Source organism: Nicotiana sylvestris, chromosome 4 (genome assembly GCF_000393655.2).
Source record: "Nicotiana sylvestris chromosome 4, ASM39365v2, whole genome shotgun sequence".
Taxonomy (NCBI): domain Eukaryota; kingdom Viridiplantae; phylum Streptophyta; class Magnoliopsida; order Solanales; family Solanaceae; genus Nicotiana; species Nicotiana sylvestris.
In genome coordinates this window covers 70915350-70921349 of record NC_091060.1, presented here as the reverse complement: position 1 = coordinate 70921349, position 6000 = coordinate 70915350, and positions in this window count along the sequence as shown.

The following is a 6000-nucleotide window of genomic DNA, read 5'->3' as shown; positions in this document are numbered from 1 at the left end:
AACTTCTTTCATAGGGAGGAGTCTTGTATAGGAGGACTCCTGATTTGGGGTTACTAAGGTGTGTCAACACAAACGAAGCATCTAGGCTACTAGAGGAAATTCACGCTGGGACCTGCGGTCCACATATGAACGGTTTTGTCTTAGCAAAGAAGATACTCCGAGATGGTTACTTTTGGATGACTATGGAAACGGACTGCATCCAGTATGTCCGGAAATGCCATCGCTGTCAGATATATGCAAACATGATAAAGGTACCTCTAAATAATCTCAATGCAACAAGCTCACCATGGCCGTTTTCCGCCTGGGGAATGGATGTCATTGGACCAATTGAGCTCGCCGCTTCCAATGGGAACAGATTTATCCTGGTAGCAATCGACTATTTCACCAAATGGTTCAAAGTAGCATCTTACGAAGCAGTAACCAAGAAAGTCATGGCGGACTTTGTCCATGACCGCATTGTTTGTCGATTTGGTATTCTGGAGTCAATCATTACTGATAATGGCCCCAATCTCAACAGTGACTTGATGAAAGATATGTGTGAAACTTTCAAGATCAGACACAAGAATTCTACAGCCTACAGTCCTCAGATGAATGGAACGGTAGAAGCCGCCAACAAGAATATCAAGAAGATATTGAGGAAAATGATAGAGAAGCATAAGCAGTGGCACGAGAAGTTATCATTTGCTTTTTTGGGATATCGCACCACAGTCCGCACATCAACTGGAGCAACCCCATATATGCTGGTTTACGGTACAGAGGCACTCATTCCCGCTGAGGTAGAAATTCCTTCCCTAAAGATCATACATGAAGCTAAGCTCGACAACGCAGAGTGGGTGAAAAGTCGTTATGAGCAACTAGCCCTTATAGACGGGAAGAGAATGAATGCAGTTTGCGATGGTCAACTCTATCAGAACAAAATGTCCAGAGCCTTCAACAAAAGAGTCAAGCCAAGACAATTCACACCGGGGCAGCTGGTGTTAAAGAAAATTTTTCCGCATCAAGATGAAGCCAAAGGGAAATTCTCTCCCAACTGGCAGGGTCCATACATGGTTCACCGAGTTTTGACAGGAGGAGCCCTCATACTTACAGAAATGGACGGAGAAGTCTAGCCAAAGCCCATCAACTCAGATGCAGTCAAGCGTTACTATGTGTTATATTTATGCTTTCCTATATGATGTAAATTAAACTACGTCTGACTAATTCCCGTTTAAGAGGGGATACGTAGGCAGCCCTATGGGTTCGGTCACAATTCAATAAAATTTCCATTTCCCCCACAATCAGAAACTGGTGCAGAATTTTGAGGATGGGCAGAATTTTGAGGAGGACCCTCAAAATTCCGAAGTGATTTCAGCCAATCATCGCAAGCAACGGTCAGAAGCATCAACCCATTAACTGGGGCAGAATTTTGAGGAGGACCCTAAAAATTCCATAGCAAAAGAGGTTGCAGTGTCCTGAATCACATCACAGTCGTCGGTTAATCTAAAAACGTTTCTTATTTGTAACCTTATATCGTATTTTTTACAAAATCATGCATGTTTATTACTGAAATTGCCTTGTTTAGCAACGCTACCCCAATGATACATACAGTATCATCAAATTAAAGCCGAGCAGGTCAAGCAGAGCCAGCGGGGATACAAACTAACCTTCCCCCTTTACAAAACTCATGATTTTTTGGATGCAGGCATTGGGATTACAAAAGCATCAGACATACTATACACTTACAAGACAAACATTGTTCAAGAATACAACTCTCAAAACTGTTGCACTTACCAATATCTATCCACACACGCCAGTGATATCCGTATGTCACAATGTCCCCAGTAGTCACCATATCGCAACCTGCTATCAGCTAAGAAAGCTCTATTACCGATTGCCCTTTTATTTCTTGCATAAGGCTACCATTCTGCTTTCCGAGACTAAACGTTGTCTCCATATGCATTTCTGCATTGCATAAGGCTACTATTATGCCTTCCGAGGTTAAGCTCTACCTCCGTCTGCATCTGCATGGCTGAAATATCGCCACCCTATCTGCATGGCTGAAAGATCGCCACCTTATCTACATTTGTATGGCTGAAAGATCGATGACTTATCTATATTTGCACGGCTAAAAGATCGCCATCATCTACATTTGCACGAGTGAAAGATTGCCACCTCATCTACATTTGCACGGCTGAAAGATCGCCACCTTATCTACATTTGCACGGCTGGAAGATCGCTACCCCATCTACATTTGCACGGTTGAAAGATCGCCACCTCATCTACATTTGCACGGCTGAAAGATAGCCACCTCATCTACATTTTCACGGCTGAAAGATAGCCACCTCATCTACATTTGCACGGCTGAAAGATCGCCACCTTATCTACATTGCACGGCTGAAAGATCGCCACCTCATCTATATTTGCACGGCTGAAAGATCGCCACCTTATCCACATTTGCGCGACTGAAATATTGCCACCTTATCCACATTTGCGCGGCTGAAAGATTGCCACCTTATCCACATTTGCATGGCTGAAAGATCGCCACCTTATCTCCATTTGCATGGCTGAAAGATCGCCACCTACTGCATTGCATGGGCTGAAAAATCGCCAAACCATCCGAAGGCGTCATCGTTCGGAGGCACCATTTTCATAGCCCGAGAACGCCATGTCATGGCCTGAGGACCCCCTTTTAATCTTTTGTGTATCATTATTCAAATGCATCATGGTTCGGAGGCATCAGCCCGAGAGCATCATTTCATGGCATGTGAATCCTTTATTATACGCTTCATGGCCCAGGACATCATGATCTAAGGACGTCATTCTAACCGTCCGAAGACAATCCTCATGGTCCGACAGGAAATTGCATCATGTTTAAATTTATGCACAATATATGCGTGTATTGCTTATTTACAGGTAAACTGGCGAGCAAACGTCCATCTCAGCAGGAGCAATTCTGCTCGGGTTCCTGTAGACCTATCAGACCTTAACTTTCACCCCGTCCTAGATATTGCGTCCGTTCTTGAAAGTCTCCATCGACATACTCCGCCGACGGATTCTGAACTACATATGGCCTGATTCCGGTAAAAACAAGGATATGTAGGCATCTAGAAGCCAGGGCACAGCCTAAACTTCTTCGAACCGTCTCGCTCGGTCAAAATTGGCCATCATATCTTTACCCGACAACTCATTCATCCTTCCCGGGTAAAGAAGGGCAGCTGTTGATACCCAATTTTTCCCTATATAGTTTTTAATATGAAAAATACTTTCAAAATAGCATATGTATGCATATATAAGTATGTCCAATTGTTTTATTATTTTTTCTTAATTTTTAAAAGGTTTTAAACCAATTTATTTCCTTATTTTCATCCCTAAAATCCAATAATAATTTCCAAAATTATTATTTTTGATGATTAATTTATTGGATTCTCATATTAATACTAAAATATACCTAAGATAATTTTTTCATATTTTTATAATTTTATTTAGTATTTTTAAGGCTAAATTGCATTTAATTGCAATATTAGCTTCTTTTAGGATGTAATTGCGTTTACATTTATAAACATTAATCCCAGTATTTTTAAATTGATAATTATATGTTATAAATTATTTTAGTGCTTTAAATTTATTTTTAGAAATTAATTTGCTATTTTTTATAAAATAAATAGGAAAAATGGCTATTTAAACTCTAGCCAGATTTCATTTCAATTATAGCCTAAAATTGAGCCCAAATCAAGACCCAATTTTCCCGGCCCAATTTCAATTAAACCCGACCCCAACTCAATTATCAACCTTATGCCTAACCCAATATTCAATTAAGCCCAAACTTGAAAATCCCGTCAACCTCGTCGCTGACAAACCATCCAACGCCCCTCTTCTCATTTCTTTCTTCAAATCTTTTGATTTACTTCCTTGATTTATTTAATTTTTTCTTCTTTCCTTCTTTTCCTTTTTCCTTCTTACTTCTTTCCTTAATAATTAATTAGCTAACTGATTTGTGAGTAAGCTTAAATCGGAACCAAGATTTTACCTCCATTTTTAGTCCAAATTGTTGTCATGTATGGAGTTTTGTACATTTGTCTTTCTATTTTTGCATCTGTTAGAAGAATCTAGATAGATTTTGAGGTAAGTACTTCATTTATTCTTTCTTTTTCTCATATTAATCTGATTTTGATTTTGGAAATTCAAATTACTAAATTTTTCTTTTGATTTTCAAAATTAGTAAAGAAGTACAATTTTCTAATTTTGCTCATTCCCTTGTTTGTTAGAATTAATCATTAATGACTCTTCTCTTTTTATTTTAACAATCTGATTTTGCCTAATTCCCGGATCCCTTCTTAACCAAATTTCATATTTTCAAATTTAAATCTTTCTTTTATGTGATCCACGATTTTACTTGATTCTTTCCATTCTAGTTACACACCCTAAGACTAAGTGACTACTATAAGTACTGAGTAGTTCTACATCTTAGACATGACATTCGTCTTTACTTTTGCTACTACTATTACAATTTTCATAATTGAGTCATATTAGTTTTCACTATATTTATCTGCTTATGTCGGCTTACAACCAAGTTAAAGTTTGGTACTCCAGTTTCATTCGCTATTAGACTTCTTGGATTTTTGAGATTCTCATAATTTTGAAGTGTCGAATTCGGCTATCAACCCATAATAATTGCTGATCAAGTTCGTTTTTGTACAATCTTTGCAATGATGGGAAACTGTTGGATGTCAACCATGACTTTGAGAGAGGTCGCGAAATTTCTTCTCGAAGAAAAGCTCTTGGGTTTAGATTCTTACCTCTCTTTGCTATGTTCTGCACTTTGATTTAAGTTTTCATGCTTAAAAGGTAAATATCTTTCACTATGACTATTTGTTTTTCTTTTCAAGTCATTGTAGTAGATCACAAAGGTGTGTTTGTCTTCATGTTTGATTTATCTTGTGCTCTATTTGATGGTCTATCTGTTCACATAGAAGTATGTATACTCTAACACCACTAAAGTTGACTATGTTTCCTGGCCATTTCAAGCATATTTGTTCGCCTGTATACATCTATAGGTTGCATGATTTGAAATTATAAATGGCCATAATTGTTAATAAACAGATCTCATTTCCTTTTTCAACTAAGTTAGGTTTTCAAAAGGATATGTGCGTGTATGGAATCAAGCTTTATCTACTGGAATTGTTATTTACAATGTGTATTCTCTCGCCTTTTGTTAGATCGGGTTTAACTTGTTTGACATAGATTCAAATACTGCCTCTGATAATGGCCTTTGTGTATTTAAGTACATCTTTTGTTAGTTCAACACCATGTCTTGGAATTAACCGCTAGCTGCTTCCATTACTTTTCTCTTAAATCCGCTAGCATTAAGAATTAGGAACATGCATGAACAAGTTCTTATTTAGTGTTATATGATGTTGGCTAATGTTTTCCAAAGTTTAAGTAATTAAATGCATATAACCTTCATACTTGTTGCTTGTAAACTTCATGGTTATGACTCTGTAGTAGGCTACTTTATTTGTAAGTTATTATGCTACTTCGTTTAAGTTAAATCTCGTACTTGTAATGACTAAGATAGATGTCTATGTCTGATTTGTTCTTTATGTGTTTCATGCCATGTTATCTTAAAGTATATAGTCTCCATAAAATATAGTTATTTAGTTTTCATGTTTCTTTCAGTAAATGCTTGTACGTACAAATCCTCCACAAGCTAATTGATAGTTTGAGGGGAGGGTAAGTTATATATGTTATCAACATCAATGGGTAGAAGCCATGCCTTAGGTTTACATTTCCTATATGCGCATTAGAATCCATGTCTAAGACCAACACATTCAAAGCATGTCATGCATTAGATACCATGTTCTTAGGTTTACTGTTTCAACATCTCATTGACATCATGTCATCACTTAGATACCATGCTTTAGGATTTTTAAATTCAGACCTTAACTGTGTTTAAGTCAACTATATGCATTATTTGCGGAGGTATACATGAGCCTTTTAATTGTTTATATGTTTCCTCTCTAA